Below are 23451 nucleotides of genomic sequence, written 5' to 3'. Positions count from 1 at the left end.
TTTCTAGAAATTCTTGTTGATGAAGGATGCAGGGATTCGATTCGAAGCTGGCAACCAAACTACTCTTTTGCCTTATTAGAACTTGATATTTTTCATATAATACAAAACTTTGGCTTCTGTAAAGCAGATCCCTAATTCCTCCCCTTTTTTCAGATGAGCAAACGAAGCAAAGAAAATTGAGTTTGTTCTTGGTTGGCACAAAAGTTCAGGACGCACAAGGCTTTAAATCCCTGTCTCCAACTCAGTGCTTTAGCCTTGGGTTCCTGACTTTCCATTGACAATGTAGTTGTAATACTAACCTTTCCTTTTATGCTAACTACAATAGCGCAATATATTTTTTTTGTCTGTTGAAAGGTCCTTGGGATACAGAGCAATTTCACACCCCGCCTCACACAGTAAAACAATTAATCTCCAGTACCTCTGATCACTTGTTCAGCAGAGGTCAGTGAGGTTGCCTCCAAATTGAAGTCTTGGAGACCCACCTCTTCAAGGATTGTGTGAGGCTGCTGTTTTCTTTGAATGAGCTTTCCACACTAAGAACAAAGATGGAAGGAGCCATACAAGGAAACCAGCCCCACCGTCCCAAAATTCCATGAATGATTAATTCTTCATCCAGTCACGCTGTCCTTTTCTTCCCCTGGTGCAATATTGTCCCCAGTTGCTCTGTGTTTATCTCTTCCACACGGTTCTGCCTTGTAATTTCCCCCTTACCTTGAGTTGTCAGCAATGCTCAGAGGAAGACAGCTACATCCTGCGAAATGCATTAAGGTTTCCTAATATACGATTTAAAAAAACAAAGCATGCTGGATTTGAGGCTTAAACCACCATTCTTGGTAGGGATGTTTTTGTGCAAGCTGCAAAATATTCTTTGGAGCTGCCCTTGCACGTTTCAGGGTTTGTACAACGCCTAAGCAAAAGGAAATAACTAATACAGGCAGGTAGAATTGTTTTATTCATTTGCAAATTAGTTTAGCAGGCCAATTTTTAATATCCTTTAAACATATGTGACATTTATAGACAGACCTCAGGAGTGGCAACTATAGGCCAGCTCCTTTGTTGTGTTGACTGTATTTTCCAAGCACACTTCCAGAATACAAATCTTCGCTTACTTCAAAGGGTAATCAATATCATGGTTGTAGTTACTATGCCACCGCCTGTTCGTCTGAAATTTCACCAGGTGTTGGCTGTAACCTCTTGAAAGCAGTTCCTGCTAAAAAGTCATTCGTTCCTATTATGGAATGAGACATTAAGCACTTTACTGAACTTTAGCATCCATTCTCCAATCCTTTTATTTATGGCGCGTGTGTGCTACCAAATCCATATAGATTCACAGTTCATGAAGAAACTAACAATGTAACATTATTAGTTAATTATAAATTATAGTAACAAAATCATACAATAGTGGGAATACCATGATTCACATAATGGCAGTCAACCACCACCATTTTTTTCTGAGCAACATACACCTTAGCACGTCCGCATGTATGTAAAATGATAGGATAGAAATGAAAAGTTTGCATTTCCCCAAGGAGCATGTCAAAGAGTTTTTTGAAGCTCAAATACTTTTTTCAGCTAAATATGACATTTGAGCACCAATTTTCACATCTTCTGCTTAGAGCCAAGCATGGTGGTGGAGATTGAAGACTAGAAACCCTGCTGCCAGGATAAAGAAATGGTGAAGAAGGGTGATTTGACTTCCCCCAAACAGTGTCTCCTCTTAACCTTGCTTTCCTTCATCACCTGCTTTCTAAGTGCTTGCTTAGAAACTTTCTCAAATTTCAGAGGACAATATGGTAAAAACATGAGCAGAAGAATTAAACACCTGCGTACCATTACTTTCTATCTGCCAGTTCTCCCATTTAAGAGCGCAATGCTGCTTTAAAATGATTGTGAAAGTTCCAAGACACAATTCACTATCGAGCATGTGGTTTTCTCCCTCAAAGCGTATATGTGCAGATCGGGTGTGTGTATTTTTAGGATGATGTATGAAGTGGGCCTGTTACCAATTTTCCTTCCCCCCCACCTCCCCCAAATGAAAGTGGAACGGCAGGAAACATGTGTAGGTGCCAATTGGACCATTTAGTAAGAAGATTGATTGAGGTGTGAGGCTGGCAAAGCAGAAGTATATAAAAAGCCAGATGAGCAGAGAATGTAAAAAGGTCTCTAGAGTAAGCGATATAAAGACAGGAGAAGGCCTGGTCAGAGCAGTGAGCCAAGGAATGTCTGTAGCAGCAGCCGCCATGCATTTACTTTTTAGTGGAATAAGATCCACTTTGAGACTTCCAGGTAGAACTTAAGATGGGAAAAGCATTCTCATGTTGAGGTTCCATTGTGACTTTGAGAGACAAAGGGATGTCTGGGTCATTTGTTCTCCCTAACTGCAAAACTTATTTGGTGGAGTGAAGATCAGTCATAACTGGACACCCTCTTAATTAGCTGGAGATTATATTAGCATCAACAAAAAGGTTTCCTCAGTTTTCATCCAAGTCTGGTTTCCCTCCGTTCCTTGTACAGAAGAGACAATCTCTTACGTTGTTTTTTTTTTTTTTGGATAATGTGACATTTCTGTTAAATTGTCATGTTTGGCAACTTAGGACCAAGCGTGTCCGCTTGTCCTCTTCCTTGAGTATCAACTCAACAAACTTGAGCCTGAGGATCCAGAACTTGCTGCCCAAAGTTCAGTGTGTGTAAAACGGGTTGGTGGTCAGACTGGGAACATCATGGTACTGTTTGCACACACATTTCCACAGAAGTCTTAAGTCCTCCTCCACAAAAGCCTTTTCAACCTAACAAGTCTACCCCATGTCTTGGGTCACAAGCAGAATAGAGGAAGCCTGTTTTTCCCCCGTCCATCATAAGAAAGTTATTTAGTTAAATCATTAGCAATTGAAGGGATCTCTGGAGACTTTTTTTCCCCTGCAGCTGGCTTTGCAAATTTTCTAGCCCCTTATTGTGAATCTCTTTCCCTCCCCCTTAGGTTTATGAACTGGGTTTCTTCTCAGTCCTTCCAATTTCATGGCCAAGAAAATGGCATACATGTCACGGGTGGGTTCTGGCAGAGACTACTGCCGGTTCACTCAGGGATGTTCTGCGCGCACATGCACAGAACAACTAAAATTGCTCTGCGCATGCACAGAAGCAGAAAACAAGATGGCGGCCAGGAAAACCAGTTAGGGGACGTGGCAGGCCTGGGTCTCTGCCAGTTCCAGCAACCCAGGCCACCAAGCTACTACCGGTTCGGACCTGAACTGGTCCAAACCGGTAGGAAACCACCACTGATACACATACTGATGAAGTCATGGAATCAAGTAGGACTGAAAGGAAACTTTGCATTTATAAGCCACGTATAATATCCATTCTGATTAGTGAATGAAAAGGAGGTGGGGTGCCTGGAGTAACTAGCTAACAATTTAACTAAATATAGCCCTTTACGCAAATCTTTTGTCAGGTTTTCATTATCACTCATTAAGGAGAGCCCTTCTTCTGGTAATTAATTACTGCTGGAACATGGGATTCTGCATATTATATTGCATTCAGCGAATAGATGTAAATGGATTTTAAGATACTTGACTTTTCAAAAGGAACTTTGGGTGTTGTATTTAGAAGACAGAGAAGTGGTGAGGGAGAATGGTCATTTTTAAGGAGTACAATTAGGCATATCCCAGGCTAATGGCTCAGGGTCTTGAGTATCTTGGAGACCACCTGTCAAGCACAGGAAATCAGAAGTCCAGGCCATTTGGATGAATAGATATAGGTTTACTGTATGCTACAATTCTCTACAACAATCTGAACCACTAACAGTCAAAGTTGGTGGTAGATAAGAGTCAATGGCATTCAAAGTGGGCTGGATTTAGATCACTTGTGGACACAAAGGTACTTGAGACGGATGACATGTTTGACTGTTCCCTGAGGCTCAGCCTGGTCACCTACATCAGCTTTCCACAACAGTTTTCTCCTTTCCTACCCAAATAAGTGGGAAGTACCTTCTGATGGTCCTCCTAGTAGGAAGAATGGAAATAAGAGCCCAGTGGTGCACATACTCTATTCGTGGCCGTTCTGGAAGAGCTTGTTTCCTGGAACCATATGGTTCCCACCCTCATAAGCTGTCCAGAAGATGATGAAAATGTGGCCCTTCCAGAGGGCCTTTGGGAGGATTGACAAATCATGATATCTATCATCCCTTTGAGGAAGGCCAAATCAAGCAACAAATACCACCAAGATTCCAAAAATTCTCCTTTATTGTTGCAGGCTATATTAAAAGAATTTTGAAAGCCTTTTCAGAACCTTCTAAAGACAACAAGGGCTATTCTGAGTCTTCTTTTCACATATTCTACTTTCCCAGCCACTCTTTCTTCTCTCCCACTTCCCCCTCAAGGCTGGGGCTCAATTTCTTGAAGCCATCTCCTCTCTATTTAATCATTTTTAGTGTTATACTTTCATTAATGTTGGAAGATCCGAAGCACCAGGTGAGGGATGGATCATTGTACAGAAAATGTGGCTGTTAGGAGTCGAAGCCAATTTGATGGCCTATAATCAGTCTAATCATAAATTAATGTTGGATTTGTATCTTGTTAAACCCTCTAACACTGCCTAAAGTTTGGCTGGTTTCAGATGGTTAGATAAAAGTTTATTAATAAATTAAAATAGGGTTACACTTGTCGCTAATGCTATGGCCAAGTAGGGCTGCAGATTCGCTAGAAAAGCATAAGTTGCCATTGTCTTTGATATGTAAAAATCAGCTTGGGAATGGTCATATATTGGTGATAGAGACTGATATGTCAGAACAAAAATCTCAAAGACCACAGCTACTGGTAAGACTCTGAATATCCCAAATGCATCTCAGTCTCACATGCAATCATTTCCAAACTGTTGCAGAGATAGGGTCCTGCACACAATCAGAAGAAGGAGAAAAGAAAACCATAACATTGTTTTTCCTCATATCAGCCTATAGAAAAGTATTGCATATTTGCAGGCAGGATTCTCTGAATTCCAGCTAATCTTTGTTTGAAGAAATTCGGAGACTCACATTCCAGAGACAGCTGCCAGATCTGTGTTTTCTGAAAATTCTTCACTACCATGAATACATTTTAATCCTTCGTTCTTTACATCATGAATCGTATGTAAAGAAGCAGTACAATTCTGCAATTCATAATCACATTGAAAGGAGAAATTCAACCAGCCAAATCTTTTTGTTTAACTTGCTGCAACAGGTTCAAAGGTGTAAGAACAGAAACAGTAGCAGCGGGTAAAATTCCACTGCTGATGTAACTGAGGGTGTCAGAACTTGACAATCAAGCACATTTTTGGGACCTTGGGATTTCCAGTCAGTGTCAAATCAACAGAGGATGGAGAGATAATCCTGCTCCAGTTCTCTTAACTGCAGCTTTGCTTGCAAGAGTCAGCAATGAATGTTTTCATAGCAAAGGCATAAGAATGATCAACTGTTTGTACCTTCAGATTAAGCTTTATTAAAGAAAGGTGAAAAATAATTGCTAGTCAAGGGGAAAAAAAACATGCACCCATTGGGCAGGACATTAGAGAATTCAATTCCTTTGTGTCGTGGAACTGTGAGGTTTTTGGATCTCATTCGGGTAATTGATACCTAAAGGAAGAAAATTTATATGATGCTATCCTCACTGGTCTCTCTCTATGATGGAGGAAGGTGGGGTGTTTTTTTGCTACACACACACACACACACACACACACACACGTGTAAAAATCTAATATATTAGATTTTTACAACCCCCGGTATGCCCAAATATGGGAGGAAGATCACTACTTCCACTCTCTGTCCTTCGTCTCGTCACAAGAGACCATCCAGGCAGAAACCCAATATTTTTACTGTTGCCTTTTTGTTACATTTTGTTGTATTTGTGCAAATATATATATATTTGCATGTAGTGGACTTGTGACGCAATTGCTCTTTCAGGAAAGAAGTAAGTTCATTCTCGGATTTTAGATCACAGAACATCAAAATGAAAAAAAAACCAGTAGTTAACAGTTGTGGGCAAAATGAAAGTTAGATTATCTCTTACTCTTTAAAGGGGGACATCATGTTGCTTCAAGGATCAACCTCTACTGTCAGAGCTAGCTGCCACAAACTCTTGAGTTCAAATGGATTAATTCTAATCCATGATTTACAACCATTCGGATGCTTGGCAACTGGTTCATATTTATGACAGTTTCAGTGTTGTGAATCTGGAAGTCAGATTCACTCCACAACCATATTGTTAATTTAACAACTGCAGTGATTGGCTTAACAACTCTGGCAAGAAAGCCTCGTAAAATGGGGCAAAGCTCACTTAACTGTCTCGCTTAGTAAATTGAATTGTGGTCGTAAGTTGAGGACTACCTATCTTTATCATGCAGTTGGAATTGACCTGTTCACTCACTCCTGTTCAGGTCTTATGTTCAGTTCTCATTATTCTGAGCATGCAAATGAAAAGAAGGTTCCTCTGCTTACAGCTTCACTGTTGGCAGTGGAGAACCGAGTTGCTCATGAGATTGGTTTGAGGCAATGTACACATTCAGGGTTCCCGGCAGATTTTGGCTTCCTGCAACAGACCATCAGGTTTTGAACATGGAAACTCCCTCTTCATTTGCTGCATGAGTAGCAGAGCTGAGGGGCAGATTACCACTGCTCTATGTTGGGCATAGAAACCTTTTAACTCTCTGCTAAGTGCATTCCTGGGATTGCTTCGGCATAATGGGTGAAGTCTCCTGGGTAGAATTAATTCCTGTAGGTTCAAGAAAAACAAATTTATAAAAAAGAAAAAGGAGGAATTGAGCTGGTGGCTTTATTCTATTCTTTTGAGTGATCAGCCATTACATAGACCAGTGGTTCTCAACATTTTTCTTCAATAGAATAGAATAGAATAGAATAGAATAGAATAGAATTCTTTATTGGCCAACATATGAAAAACGGTTGCAGGAACTGGGTATGTCTAGTTTAATAGAAAGAAGGACTAGGGAAGACATGATAACAGTGTTCCAATATCTCAGGGGTTGCCACAAAGAAGTGGGAGTCAAACTATTCTCCAAGGCACCTGAGGGCAGAACAAGAAGCAATGGGTGGAAACTAATCAGAAGAGCCAAGGTGGCGCAGTGGTTAAATGCAGCACTGCAGGCTACTGCTAGTTCAGCAGGTCAGCGGTTCAAATCTCACTGGCTCAGGGTTGACTCAGCCTTCCATCCTTCCGAGGTGGGTAAAATGAGGACCCAGATTGTTGGGGGCAATATGCTGACTCTCTGTAAACCGCTTAGAGAGGCCTGAAAGGCCTATGAAGCGGTATATAAGTCTACTGCTATTGCTATTGCTATTGCTAATCAAGGAGAGAAGCAACTTAGAACTGAGGAGAAATTTCCTGACAGTTAGAACAATTAATCAGTGGAACAGCTTGCCTCCAGAAGTTGTGAATGCCCCAACACTGGAAGTCTTTAAGAAGATGTTGGATAGCCATCTGTCTGAAATGGTATAGGGTTTCCTGCCTAGGCAGGGGGTTGGACTAGAAGACCTCCAAGGTCCCTTCCAACTCTGCTATTGTATTGTAAGTGTGATTAGACACACAAGAAATTTGTCTTTGGTGCATATGCTCTCAGTGTACATAAAAAGACAAGATACATTCATCGAGAATCATAAGATACAACACCTAGTGATAGTCATAGGTTACTAATAAGCAATCAAATTTTACTAGGAAACAAAACAATATAAATTTTAAAGATACAAGCAACATGGTTACAGTCATGTGGGAAGAAAGAGGTACTAGGAAAGAGAGAGGTACTAGGAAGGAAAGAAGAATAATAGTAATACATTCTTAGTAAATTATTTGACAGTGTTGTGGGGATTAGTTGTTAAGCAGAACAATGGCATTTGGGGAAAAACTCTCCTTGTGTCTAGTTGTTTTGGTGTGCAGTGCCCTGTAGCATCGTTGTGAAGGTAGAAGTTGAAACAGTTTATGTCTAGGATATGAGGGGTCTGTATCAGAGGTGGAATTCAGCAGGTTCTGACCAGTTCTGGAGAACCGGTAGCGGAAATTTCGAGTAGTTCAGAGATCCAATAAATACCACTTCTGACAGGCCCCACCCCCATCTATTCTCTATCTCCCAAGTCCCAGCTGATCTGGAGGGAATGGGGATTTTGCAGTAACCTTCCGCTGCAGTGGGGTGGGAATGGAGATTTTACAGTATCTTTCCCCTGCCACCAAACCACACCCACCAAGCCACACCCACAGAACAGGTACTAAAAATTTTGAATCCCGCCACTGGTCTGTATATATTTTCACAGCCCTCTTTTTGATACTACAGACCTTCTTTAAATGCCTTTTGTGGCCATGGACCCCCAAGACGTAACTCCAAGATTTAAAGCACTGGATTTAATGAATGAGGTTGAGAACCACTGGCATAGACTCTTGATCTCGTCTTCCCTTTGCCAATCAAGCTTTTTCATATTCCTTCTCTTTCATCTTTACATCAAAGGGACTTGTGTATTAGAAGCATGGCTGGCTGGGAATTTGTGAATTTTGAAGTCCACAGGTTTTAAAGTTGCCAAGATTGGACACACTCTGATTTAGAGCATTCCCCATAATGAGATTCTAACATACCTATTATGATTGATTAAGTCAGCCTAGCAGCTTTGGAAGATGAGCTGAAAAAAGGCCTCAATTCTCTACTGGTAGGTAAAATCTGCTTCATGCTTATAGTTTGCCTACTCTGTATCAACTGATTCTTGTATAGATAAAAGCTTTCTCTAATTTTATTATCATGCAATATTTTAATTTCTACATTTAGAACTCAGCATCTACCCAAGGCCTTTTTCTGCTTCAGGCGTGAATGAAAAGGGGCTTCCTGCTTCATCACATACACTTAAAAAAAATGTACAAGCCATTCGACCTTACTATGAATTATTGCTTTTCATTAGTTTTTCAAGGTAGTATCCATAGCTCTCTTGCCTCCATCTCTTCCAGCCAATGACAGCCTGAGCATTACATTGTCCTGAGTGAATCTCTAGCCATAAAAACATAGCTCTTTTCTAGCCAAAAAAGCATAGCTCTGTTCTCCAACAGAACGAATAAAGCAGACTTAGGCATTTTACAACCCCTGGGCCACATTCAGCCCTTTGGTCATCCCTATCCAGTTCATGTGGATTGCTTTTATTTTTAAAGATGATTACAATATTTTTTTTGAAAAGTGTGTGTGTGTGTATGTGTATTTGTGTGTGATCAAACATCTTCACAGCCCTATTGGTATGGTCCTCCATGACAGTCCTAGTTTCCCATGTTGGGAAAAATAATTGCCCACCCCTGGAACAGAGGTAAAAAGCTATTGTATTAATGCCTGAGACAACCTCTTCCCTTTAATAGAACATTCAGTCTACTTGCCTCTGAAAATAATATCCATCATAGGAACCAAGAGTCCCTTGGACTGCAAGGTGATCAAACTGGTCAGTCCTAGAGGGGATCAACCCTGACTGCTCTTTAGAAGGCCAGATCCTGAAGATGAAACTCAAATACTTTGGCCACTTAATGAGACAGAAGGACTCACTGGAGAAGAGCCTAATGCTGGGGAAGATTGAGGGCAAAAGAAGGAGACAACAGAGAATGAGGTGGCTGGATGGAGTCACCGAAGCAGTCAGCATGAGCTTAAATAGACTCCAGAGGATGGTAGAGGACAGGAAAGGTAGAGGAACGTTGACCATGGGATCACGATTGGTCGGACACAACTTTGCCACTAACAACAACAAGGAAGCAAGAGTTTTCCCCCGATTGACAGGATTTTTGAGAACCCAAACACAGCTGATTAAGGCTTAACAACTTTAAATAAGCAATGAAAACTCTTGCCCTAATTGTGGTTATAAGCTGAGGACTACCTGTATGCATTCCATAGTTAAATACTGTATTCCAGTATTATAAAATCAAACAAAAAGGGTTTTCACACTGTGATCCGTAGGGGGACTGCTGTCTGAATAGAGGCTAGATTTTGAATATCCGGCAAGCCATCCAGAGGCAGCATTCCTCCAAATCGTGTTTTGCATTCCAGAGTCGCTACTTGTGACTTTCCCAACTGGCTTCTGACAAGCAAAGTCAATGGGATAAGTTGGATTCATTTAATGACCATGTGATTCACTTAACAGCTGCAGTGATTTGCATAATAACGGTAACGAAACAAAAGTCAGAAAATCAGGCATGATAGGCCCCATTAACATCTGCTCTTGAATAGCCATTAAAGGGAAACAGAAGAGCCTAATTTTGGATCTTCGTCCTGCCCCACCCTTGCCCTTTTCTGTCTCTCCCTGACTTGCCTTATTCTGTCCAGTCTCTTTTGTGGCATCCCTTAGGAAAATTCCAGCCTTTTAATTCCCTCTTAAGATTCTTTTTCCTTTCTCCCTTCACAAATAGCCCTTTTATCTAACTGCTTGCCCAAAGCAGCCAGCCTTCACTGGATTTCCCCCTCCTGCCTCCAGGCTGCATTTCATTGGCGTGAGCTGTCACTGCCTGGCTGGTGTCCAGAGCTGACACAACAACCTCTCAGAGGAAGCAAAGCCAGCTGACATCAGCTGAATGCAACTCTTTGCCTGTTAGCCTTCTTCTTCCTCTTTTGAGCAAGCAAAGCTACGGAAATTCATGGGCTCTGACTTCTGGCCTGGGCCGAAAACCCCAATCATGAAAGACAACATTCAAAAGGATTGTCAGAGGACCTGATCAGTTCACGTGCTGGGGGGGTAGGGGTGGGGGGTGGGGAGTCAGGCCAGTGTGTTTAGCAAAGATGGAAAACACATGAAGAAGACATTGAGTGCCCTAGGAGGATCTCAGGAGGCTTCTTAGTTAGCATAAATCTTCCTAAGCAGCAGCTGGTCATTTTTGTTCTTCTCTCTGAGGAGCACTTCTGCTAGATTAAAACTAGTATAGAGTTATGAGTCAGACCTGGCCGAAGGATATAAGCTCACATAGGCAGAATTGCCATGGAACTGTTGGAAATGGCAACTCCACTTCAGGGTGTGAATCATTTAAAGAAGAACAACGAAAGTGGAATGTTGGAAGTCTTTTATATCATAGCAGCTAGTTGAGCTACTTGCTGAGGAAGGAAGGAAGGAAGGAAGGAAGGAAGGAAGGAAGGAAGGAAGGAAGGAAGGAAGGAAGGAAGGAAGGAAGGAAGGAAGAAACTGGAGATATGGTTGCCTTCACACCTGAGAAGGCTTTGGGTCATTCCTCAACTGCAGGGCAACGAAGGAGGGAATCAACCATACAAAAGAGCTTTGCACACTTTGTGTTTGGTGTGTCAGGTCCCAAATACTGTAATTCTGGACCTCAAGTAGGATAACCTAATGCAAGAACTTGCATCACGACATTGTAGTGGGGAGAAAGCAGCTGTTCCATGTATGCATCATTAGCATCTGAAACACCTGCAGGCAATTTTAATACTTTCCAAATCCAGAACCACTTTCATCTCAAGGGGCAAACTGAATAGTGTACTTTACATATTATTTTTACTTTCATTAATTTACCTGGCAGTTGTGTATTTGGAGGGGGGAGAAGGGGGGGTGTCTTCTCTCCTCAGCTGAATTGAACAGATGGCCGGAGACGATAAAACCAGGATGCACTGCATCTTCCCTGTTTTGATGCCTTCAAGTCTGTGTTTGCAGGGACTTTCCTTCAACATTTTCCAAAGAGCTGAGACAATGTGGTTGGTCCAACGTCATCCAACTGGCTTTGTGCCTAAGGCAGTACCTGTCTGTACCAGTGATTTGGTAATATACATTCCTGCAGCACTTATTAGAATGGCCTGTAAAAATCCAGACAACCACCAGGTGATAGGAAAGTGTTACAGAAATGTCTTAACTATTTCCTGCCATCTAATGATCATTTAGGGAACTCAGCTGCTAAGACGCTGAGCTTGTCAATTAGAAAGGTCGGCAGTTCAGCGGTTCGAATCCCTAGCACCGTGTAATGGAGTGAGCTCCTGTTACTTGCCCCAGCTTCTGTCAACATAACAGTTCGAAAGTCCGTAAAAAATTCAAGTAGAAAAATAGGGACCACTTTGGTGGGAAGATAACAGCATTCCGTGCACCTTCGGCATTTAGTCATGCTGGCCACATGACCACCGAATTGTCATCAGATAGCACTGTCTATCGGCTTAGAAACAGAGATGAACACCACCCCTTAGAGTCAGGAACGACTAGCACATATGTGCGAGGGGAACCTTTATCTTTAATGATCATTTCAGTTACTGTAGCTCAGATCTGGTAGTCTCAATTTATGGTGGGTGAACCAACCTACCCATCTTCTTGATTCCCTGAATACTATAGTAGCCTTTTAAATGTCTGTGCCTGTGTTCGTAGATTTTCACAGGTACAGGTATGCAGGTTTTGGTGTATATTCGGGTCTTTTCCTGTGTAAGATTGAGAAGATAGATAGATAGATAGATAGATAGATAGATAGATAGATAGATAGATAGATAGATAGATAGATAGATAGATAGATAGATAGATAGATAGAGATAGAGATGATATAGATATAGATATAGATATAGATGTGTGTGTGTGTGTATGTGTATATGTATATGTATTATGTATGTATGTATGTATGTATATATATATGTGTGTGTGTGTGTGTGTGTGTGTGTGTGTGTGTGTGTGTGTGTTTCTGGGTATCCCAAGTCTATAGCTCATTATTAATTACAGTGTTATGGAATTTATGTGTTCTAAACTGTTCAATCTTCACCAGATCTATTCAGTATTGCAGGGGTGTCAAACTCGTGTCGTCACGTGACGTATCGCAACTTTCCTCCTCTTTGCTAAACCAGGCGTGGGCGTGGCCAGTGTGTCATGCATCTGGCTCATGAGTTTGACAGTGCTGCAGTACTGAGTCCCTCTGAGCTTACAAGTGCTTATTTCTCAGGGGATAAATTAGCACATCATATTTAGCTGGTTTGTTTTAACTATAGATTAATAACTAGATTATAGCCAGCTGGGTCCACACACAATACCTGTCGCAGAAGGCTGGAAGGAACTTTGAAGATTACCTAATGCTGGTTAGTGTAAGACTGTGCAATCACAGCATTCCCAAGAAAGGCAATTTTGCCTTTGTTTAATGGAACCATAGGCAGGCGGTCCTCCATGTACAACCATTCATTTAGTGACATTCAAAGTTACAACAGCCCTGAAAAAGAAATGAAGCATAGATGTTCCTCCGCGTTAAGACTCTTGCAGCATCATGTGATCAAATTCAGGTGCTTGGTAACCGGCATATATCCACAACAGTTGCAGCTTCCCAGGGTGATGTGATCATCATTTGCAACTTTGCCAGCTGACTTCCCAGGAGCAAAGTCTAGAAACCAGATTTGCTTAATGGCCGCACGATTCACTTAACAACTGCATTGTTTGCTTAATTAACCACGGTGGCAAAAAGGAGATAAAATGTGGTGGTGATTCATTCAACAACCCTTTGTTTAGCAATGGAAATTCTGGTCCCAATTGTAGTTTTACGTCGAGGACTATCTGTAGTGTAATGATTTGAATAAACCACAGATTTACACCCCAGGGAAGAAAAATACAGTGGTTGGGTTCATATGCTAAGCAAATAACAAGCAGGTCTTATTATGGCTTATTACAATCTAGACCTGTGATGGGAAACTTATAGCACGTGTGCCATAGGTGACATGCGGCACCTTCTCTGTGGTCACATGAGCCGTTAGCCCAGTTTAGCTCTGCTGCACATATGTGTGTGTCTCCCGCCAGGGAGCTAATCTTTGGGTCTCAGCTGCACATGTGCGTGGGGCGACACACGTGCATGTAGGGGGGAGCGGGGTGCTTGTAGGGGGCAATGTACGGGGCAGGGCACATGCACACATGCAAGGGTAGGGCACATGCACGGGGGCACGGACCAGAGGTGGATTGTTTCCGGTTTGGCCCAGATCGGGCGAACTGGTAGTAGCGGCAGCGGGAGGCTACGCCCACCCGCCTGGTTGCTTCTGTGCATGTGCAAGCGCATGCAGGAGCATGTCCGAAGTGGTAGTAAAAAAATTAGAAACTCACCTCTAGGTTGCTAATTGCATTTATGGGATTCAAGCATGCGCTTTGGGCACTTGGTCCGGGAAAGTTTAGCCATCACTAATCTAGGCACTTGCCCCGTATACTTCTAGCCTGGAAGAATACATTGTTTATATCTAATCAATCCAGTCTATGCAATTGCTTCACAGGCTAGGCTACGGCTATCGATCCGGACTCCAACAATCCAGTTGATCAATAGGTGGCTGGGAGGAGGTCTCTTTGCTGCCATCTAGTTATTCTCCAGATGTTTACATGACAAATCTGCAGGGTATTATTAAAGTGGCTGTCTATCCTGCTGCTCCATGCTTAGGGATGGAGAAATCACAGACTCCAATTAAAGGATCTTGTGAGAAAAGGATTGGAGGCAAGGCAACCCCATTAATCTTCTAAGTGGCTTAGTAGGTCATGTAGATATGTTCACTGAACTTGGCATGATTTATTCTCAAGGAACCGTTACAGCTTATTATTTGCATAATATATATTATAATTATGGCTTATTTTTTGCCCTCATTATACCCATTCATACATCCAATCTTGACAGAAAGCATTGGTGTGGGGGTATATAACTATCCCCAATGAACGTATTAAGCTTTACCACAATGCAGTTTGAATATTTCCTTTTTTTTCTGGCACAATCCTTCTGTTGGCAGAGAATTCATCCAAGACCTCAGCAGATAAGATAGTTTTCCTTCCTTTTTTGTCTGGATAGCGGCTTCTGCCAAGAGAGGATTCTCCTTTTTGTTCTGTAATTTCTTGGTTCTTAAGATGTTGGCTGATCCTTACCTTGGCTTGTTTCTTACCAGCTTCTGACTAGCCATGTGGCTGCTGAGTGAGCACCGAGAGGCCATTAGGGCATTTGAGTGACGGCAACCCTGTGGCGGGATGGAATTCCTCACTGTTACTAACAGAGGCCTGGTTCTTTTCACTTTTTCACTGTTGCAATCTTTTTTATCTGCAAAGGACTTGCTTTAGAGGAATTTCATTCTTTGCCTCTGGATGCTATTCCCATTCCTCACTGCAAAAGATTTTCTAGGGTTTTAGCAGAAGAAAAGAAGAAAGGAAACCTTTTATGGCATACGCATGGGCTTTTCACAGCTGCTTGACACGTAGAAATCTAACAAGGGAAGCTTTTTCCAACACTTAATTTTTAGCTTGGAAAAGCTCAACCCATTAACTTTCTTTTAATAGGTTGCAGGATCAACATACAGTAACGGGGCAAGCACGAGCGGTTTTCTTTATGCCCATAATAAGATAGTTTATGGACTAGGAAACCTGTATTAGCCTTTTCATTTATTTATTTTTTGCAAGAGAGTAATACAGCTTTCAAATGTCTCCATCTTGATTTTGACTATTTTAGGGTGCAGTACAAATATGCCTTGTAAATACAGAGGAAGTCTCTTTCATATATCACATTGATATATGATATGATATCAACATATATTACGTATATATTCTATATTGATATATAAACATGATCATGAATGGTGTGGTGGCTTAGTGATAAAGACACTTGCCTCCCACTTGGAAGGTTGAGAGTTCAAACCTTGGTAATGGTAGGTGTTTCTCTCCTAGGGCGCAAAGAAAAAAATATTTACTGCAAACTCCATGTGGCATCAGGAAGGGCATCCAGCTAGTAAACGCTCAGTTCCATCTATCCCAAATTATGGGTAATAAAAAGGGAGTTATTGATATATAAATATAATCGTATATCATTTCATATACACAGAACAAGGATAGATAGATGGATGGATGGATGGATGGATGGATGGATGGATGGATGGATAGATAGATGATAGATAGATAGATAGATGATAGATATATAGATAATATTTGGTAGCTTTACAAACATGAGGTTTAAGTGACATCAGTGCAATAGCAATAGCAATAGCAGTTAGACTTATATACCGCTTCATAGGGCTTTCAGCCCTCTCTAAGCGGTTTACAGAATCAGCATATTGCCCCCAACAACAATCCGGGTCCTCATTTTACCCACCTCGGAAGGATGGAAGGCTGAGTCAACCTTGAGCCAGTGAGATTTGAACAGCCGAACTGCAGTCAGCTGAAGTAGCCTGCAGTGGTGCATTTAACCACTGCGCCACCTTGGCTCTATAGTGCAGAACAGTAGGTCAAGCCCTCTCCCTCCTAAAAATAAGAGTTTAGCCCCTGTCTTTCTCTTTTATAACCATCAGTAAAATTGGGTGGAGGAGGATAAAGAACCAGTGTAAAGATAATATTTGGCAAACAAGTTAACCTTCTATGTTTGAATTTATTTTGTGATGCTTCCAAATGAGAGGTATTGGGCGAATTGGATTCAGACTAAGACTGTAGTGAGGCAAAAACTTTTGATTATTCTAAAATAAAAATTTAGCTGTAAAGGCATGGGAGACCATTCAGGTCTATCAAGGAAAACAGTGCTGGAGACCAATGAAACTGAGACCCATGTTTAGTGGTCAGGCAATTATTCTTGTAGCGAGACATTTCTACAATGTCTAGAAAATTGGTCTGCAAAGTAGTTAAATTTTATTTAATTTGGAGACTACTCGTGTCACTCACAGAGTTCCATTGGGCACTTATCATATGATGAAATGGCTTAATGCTGCTTTTTGGTTTGTGGCTTAGAGTAATGGGTGACACAGATAATGTTGACTGGCAAATCATGGTATATCTTAATCTTATGTTATGAACCAGGCTGGCTCAACAAATGTTGCTGAGCATAATTTGTGAAGTCAAGCACTGTAACCTAACATGGAGAACATACAATCAAAGGGGTCTGAATGCTCAACATTATTGCAGAAATCTGCTAAATTCTTTCTGGTTTTAGTCAAATGAGATGCTCCAATAGGTAAGAGGCCCAACATTTGCCTGACTTTATAGTATTCACAATTAGGCTGTAATGGGAAGTTTCTTCATCCATCCCAAATATGGTTTTTTAAGAGGCGATTGGATTTTGTTTTTCCTTGAAGATGTCTTGCTTCTCATCCAAGAAGCTTCTTCAGTTCTGACTTCTCATCCAATACTTATCATTCCCATTCTTCAGAACTGAAGAAGCTTCTTGGATGGTCTTCAAGGAAAAATTCTTGAAAAAGCACTTTTGGGACAACTGTGACCTGGATGATTGAAATATCTCCATAGGCCTTCCTTCATCTAAATCTGCTAATCCTAGTCAACACCAGAAAAGCCCAGCTTCTCCAGGTATGTTCTTGCCTGAGTGGGGGGAAATTACAGCTTGATTTAGAAGAAGCGAAAGAAAGCTTCCTCTAGCAGAAGCTGCCTGCTGTGTTTTTCCAAAGGAAGTCATTAACCAGTACTGAGGTATGAGTTGCTACAGTTACAATAGAAGGCCTCTTTTCACTCTTCACCTCTCTATGCCAAGTGCCTTTAAGCAACCACCCAATATATTCGGCTCACCTCCAATCCATCCCTTCTCCAGTTGCCTGAACCTGAGGAACATTCTTGAGAAACATTCCTGTTATTAATTTGTGATTTATTCCCCTAATTTAATAGCCACATAAGAGTTCCAGAAGGGCTGCAGAAATATATTCCAGAGGTATGTTGGTGCAAAGGAAGGGATTCCAGATCCTGCATGTCATTCCCATGGAAATTGAATTGGGTCTCACTCAGAGGTGATACTCAGCAGGTTCTGACCAGTTCTAGAGAACCAGTAGTGGAAATTTTGAGTAGTTTGGAGAACTGGTAAATACCCCCTCTGACTGACCCTGCCTTCATCTATTCTCTGCCTCCTGAGTCCCAGCTGATCGAGAGGAAATGGGGATTTTGCAGTAACCTTTCCCTACCATGCCCACCAAGCCACACCACGCCCACCAAGCCATTCCCACAGACCCGGTAATAAATAAGGTTGAATCCCACCACTGGTCTCACTTTTTCTATGTGTGAAAATGGATGTCTTTCACCAGATGTTGAGTTGCTAAATTTTTTAGTATTAATTTCACTGTAATCTGTGCTATATTCTTTTGTCAAATTTTGTTATCCACCTTGAACACTCGTTAGAATCGTAGGACATAAATGAAATAAAACTAGGGCTGGTTCTGTTCAATCCAGAAAGGGATATGCTGAGGAAAGAATGATAATCTCCAACTGAGGCTGTGAGTGACCAACAGATTAACCTCAATTTGAAGTGATGGATCATAGTCTGGGCCTTTTTGCTTGCTCTTTCCTTGGAAAAATAGTTTCCGAAGAATTTATAAATCCGACATGTAAGCAGCAGTTTTGTAAATAGCCTGCGCAAGATACCACATTCCAGGCATTTCTTCTTTATACATAATTAATAATTTGTTTTCAATTATTTCTATTTGATTTTCATCTGTTTGCAAAGCTAAATCACTTTTACCCTAAGGTGGATTGATTATGATGACTGATGTAGGCTGAAAATTTTTTCCCTGATTACAAGAACCTAGGCTCTTCAAAAGAACGTTAAAAACCAGGGGCTTTGTTCATACAATTGTGGCTACTGCTTTTGGGAGGTCTCGGCTTTCCAAATGTCCCTGATGATTGTCTCCCCTATAGGGAGTCTGTCGCAGAAACATGAAACAGTCAAATCTGAATTAAAACCTTCAATTTTATAGTTCAAATAACAGGCTAAACTGGGTTTAATTAAAGACAAGTCTATTTTTAATACATCTTTCCCAAACACATCTAATTTTATGGCTGAATGTGATGGCCTGGTTCACATAATACGATGTGCATCACAGTGTGCTGAACTCTAAACCATCCAACACAATTTTTCCCCTAAAGGAAAGCCAATTCAGCCTAGTGGTGAAGGCTCCAGATTAGAAAGCAGGAAAAGGTAAGTTCAAGTCCCGCCTTAGCCATGAAAGTCAGCTGGGTGACTTTGGGCCAATCACCAGGAGACTGCGAGTTCTAGTCCCGCCTTAGCCATGAAAGCCGGCTGGGTGACTGCAGGCCAGATACTCTCTCAGCCCAAATCATCTCCCTGTTATTGTAGGGAAAATAGGATGAGGAAGGTGTGTTGTATATGCTCAACGCCTTGAGTTATTTGTAAGGAAGGAAGGAAGAGAGAAAGAAAGAGAAAGAAAGAAAGAGAAAGAAAGAAAGAATATTTTACGGAATCCAGCCATTTGGGTGACAGTATCTGATCATCTAGGGGAAGAGGGCCAGTATCTAGGGATAGGGGGACTCTGTGTAACACACCAGAGTTCTATCCTTTAGGAGTGTGGCAGAGTGTAAATATTGTACAAATAAAAATTTAAAAGTTTTGCTTTTTATCAGCATCACCTGGTTCTCCCTTTCTCAAGAAGCAATGGGTGGAAACTGATCAAGGAGAGAACCAACCTAGAACTAAGGAGAAATTTCCAGACAGTTAGAACAACTAATCAGTGGAATGACTTGCCTCCAGAAGTTGTGAATGCTCCAACACTGAAGGTCTTCGAAGAAGAGATTGGACAACCATTTGCCTCAAGTAGTATAGGGTCTCCTACCCAAGTAGGGAGTTGGACTAGAAGGCCTCCAAGGTCCCTTCCAACTCTGTTAATTTGTTATTCCTCCTCAGACATTTGATGTCAACTTTCAGTGTCAACGTCCTTGTCCTAGAAAACGTTCCAGGACTCTTTGCAGTCCATTTTAATAGTTTCTCTTTAGAGAAATATTGGTCGTAGTCTGCTATTTTTGTCCAATTGGCTTCAAACAATCTTAAGATAGAATGTGCCAGATCTCAGTGACTCCATTGTTAACTCTTTCTGACTATCCTACCTTCAGCATACACTATAATTTTTTTGCTCCTCTCTACATCCAGTTTCATCCAGTTCTTCTCTCTATAGCCACTTCTATCTCAGATTATATCTTTCTAATCAGAAGCGGCTCTCCTAAAAGCACAATTTATTTTCCCACTTTATCGCCAAAGAGGGGATTAACTGTTAATCAGAGTGCTTGGGAGTTGTCATCTTTCACCACTACTCTTTATCAGCTGTTTTGCGGTGCCAATCTTTAGATGCACTTGTCTTCAGCCTCAACTGGGAAAAATCTTTGCCAGCTGATTTACATGCAGTACATTTATTAAAACACAAGTATATTTTGAGCTGGGTTCCTCCCCTCCCCTTTCCCAAAAACTGGAAATCCTTTTGGTAAATAATAATTTGGAAACAACATGCTTGCAAATGTTCTGGGACCAGACAAAGGAAGTATTTCTTCATCCCTGGCACATTTTGTTTAACTTCTTATCCAGCTGTTGAGGCAAACAGGCAACTGATTTGCTGCACAGGAAGTAAAGGGACAGATGGCTAACAAGGCTATTACTTGCGCTCCTCCCTTTGCTTCCATGCTTCCATGTACTGGTGGGTTTCCTGAGATTTCCTTTTTACAGGAATTACATCATTTGCACAATGACATCATGGCATATGTGATGTCATCATGGCTTTCCCAACACTTATGTTGGGAAAGAAGCTGAGAGAAAATTCTGGGATTGGAGTCAGTGGTGTAACAATTCTGGTCTTAATGCTTTTGTGGAAAACCCTTTAATTTTGGAATAGATGTCATTTTGTTCTAGAAAAACTGTGGGAGGGAAGGAAGGAAAGGAAGGAAGGAAGGAAGGAAGGAAGGAAGGAAGGAAGGAAGGAAGGAAGGAAGGAAGGAGCATCATCTGTACAGGTAGTTCTCTCCTGACAACCATTTGTTTAGTGATTTGTTCGAAGTTACAATGGCATTGAAAAAAATGGATTTACAACTGGTCCTCACAGTTACGACTGCTGCAGCATGCTCATAGGATAAAAAATTGGACACTTCGTAACTGGCATGTGTTTACAACAGTTGCAGTATCCTGGGGTCATGTGATTCAGAAGTGGCTTGCTCCCGGTTCAGCCCAGATTGGGCAAACTGGTAATAGCGGCGGCAAGAGACTCCGCTCACCCACCCGGACGCTTCTGCGCATGCTCAAGCATGCAAGAGTCTGTGAGCGAACCAGTAGTAAAAAATTGGGAAACCCACCACTGATGTGATTGCCATTTGCGACTTTTCCAGCCTGCTTCCGACAAGCAAAGTCAATGGGGGAAGTATCATTCACTTAATGACTGCATGATTCACTGAACAACTGTAGTGTTTTGCCTAACAACCATGGCAAGAGGTCATGAAATCGCCTAACACTCATTTTACTTAGCAATGGAAATTCTGATCTCAATTGTGATTGTAAGTTGGGGATTCCCTGTGATTAGATATATGTTTACCCCACCAACTGTTGACTATAAAATGTTTTAAAAATATAAGAAGGAGAGAAGGCTGCAAAATCAGCAGGCCCTGGAATGCCATTTATTTTATTTTATTTAAAGGATTTATAGGGCCGCCCAAGTCTTGTGACTCTGGACCATCTTAAGTCTGGTATTGACGAAGGGCTTATATGCTGCTTTTCATGTCATTTGTCCCTCTTAGCCCCAGGTTGCTACCTGAGGTCTGTCTTGTAAAATGGGGGACACTACAGTATTTTTGAAGTGAAGCTGATTTCAGAATCCTGATTTGGTATTTTCTCAATTGGCAATAGAGTTTGCATCCTCAGCCACATAGAGTATCACCTCAAATCCATAATTTTTACATTGCTCTTTTTTAGTTTCCACTGGCACAGTCTATTATCTCAGTCCAGTTGAGTAAAGACATTCATGATTCCAAGGGATGATCTGCTGATTTCCAACTCTTGATTTCCTCCTTGATTTCCTGCCCTTTGGAAATGACAATTCTAGTCACGGTTGTGCAATTTTACCTTCTGGGTAGCTCTTCTTCCTTCTGGTAATTTGTTTTATTCTTTCGTCACAATGTATTAGGGCTGAGTGAGCAGAGTTGCACAAAGTAGCATGGAGAAAATGCAAAACAGCATATCCTGGGTGGTATGACAGGCAGAAAGTGGGTGGGGGGAGAGAGACAATAGCACAATTGCGCACTCTGGGTTGGGATTGCAACCACTGCTTTCCTGTTCCCCATCTTGGCTTCGTTTGTTCAACTGCGCAATAGTGCTTGAATCCACAGAAGTCAACAAAGAGGACAGTCCCACAGTCAAAATTGTATTCAATTCTTTTTTTTAAATTCTGGTTCTGTATGGCTCACATTCTCTGATCTTCCTTTGCTGTTTGGGCATGCTTTAAAGCTATATCTATGCCTTACCAACAGTATACATTTGGCGTTGCCTCTTAACCAGGAAAATGGGCAAGAAAGATTATCACTTCTATATTTATTTATTTATGTGCTGCCTTTCTTATTTTTATAAACAACTCACACATACCTAATATTCCTTCCTTCTCCTATTTTCCCCACAACAACAACACTGTGAACTGGGTTGGGGTGAGAGAGAATGATTGGTGCAAAGTCACTCAGTGGGTTTGTTTATATGTTTATAAAACCTATGCCTTGCTTATCACATCTTGAGAGACAATTTCCGGCCCAGGGTGTAACAACAAGCTGTTTGACAGCTGGTGTGTTATTTTATTTCTTCATTTAATTTTAGGACATCTTACAAGAAAATATCTTGCTGGATTAGAGCAAAAAAACATCCAGTTGATTGTGGGTGGCATATTTGGCAACAACCGTGTTACTAACTTAGTGAGTGGTGTGATTCATTTAACAACTGTGGCAAGAAATGGAAGAAAAGTCATTTAACAACTGTCTTATAGAGCAACAAAAATGTTGGGCTCAATTATGGTCATAAATCGAGGGCTATCTACATACATATACATATGCATAGATACCAATTAACAATTTACAAAAAACCCCAGAAGAATCAAAATGCAACAGACAGACAAAATAAATGGTATGTTACTGGCCACAATATACTGTATCTTGCATCATCACCTAGTCATAATGAAACTCTCAGGATGATATATGCACTCCACTTTCCTTTTGACTCTCAGAGCAGAGAGATGTAGATGCTCATATTCAGTCATGCCCCAATGTGCAAGTCTTTACGAAACCTTCAACCCCATAGTGCAGTGTTTCTGAACCTTGGCCCCTCGAAGATGTGTGGACTTCAACTCCCAGAATTCCCTAGATAGCCATGCTGGCTGAGGAATTCTGGGAGTTGAAGTCCACACATCTTCAAGTGACCAAGGTTGAAAAACACTGCCATCGAATTCTAGATGTTTGATTAGTCCCAAAAGGATGAAATTGGTCACATGCCAATCAGAGGTGAGTTGCTCCCGGTTTGGCCCAGTTCTGCTGAACCAGTAGTGGAATTCAGGCCTGGGTCGCAGAAACCCAGACCTGCCATACCCACGAACCAGTTCCCTTGCTGCTGCTGGGCTGCCACCATTTTGGTTTTTAGTTACTGCGCATGCACAGATCACTGTAAATTGTTCTGCACATGCACAAAGAACAATTTACATTGAAGAGCGCACGTACACACACTGTTGTGCATGGGTTGCGAACTGGTAATAAAACCTTCAGCAACCCACCCTGGG

At 41.4% G+C, this 23451-nt stretch overlaps 1 protein-coding gene across 3 annotated transcripts in view; it reads left to right on the top strand.

The window, feature by feature from the left end:
• The window catches only part of PPP1R18 (protein phosphatase 1 regulatory subunit 18), a 44235-nt gene that overhangs the window by 4699 nt on the left and 16085 nt on the right, over positions 1–23451 (top strand). The gene's annotated exons all lie outside the window — the stretch shown is intronic.

The sequence above is a fragment of the Thamnophis sirtalis genome, unplaced genomic scaffold (assembly GCF_051295495.1).
Source record: "Thamnophis sirtalis isolate CommonGarterSnake01/CBP01778 unplaced genomic scaffold, rThaSir2_p1.2 scaffold_3, whole genome shotgun sequence".
NCBI classification, from domain to species: domain Eukaryota; kingdom Metazoa; phylum Chordata; class Lepidosauria; order Squamata; family Natricidae; genus Thamnophis; species Thamnophis sirtalis.
The sequence above is the reverse complement of the archived record's forward strand: the minus strand, read 5'-3'. Positions and strand labels throughout refer to the sequence as shown.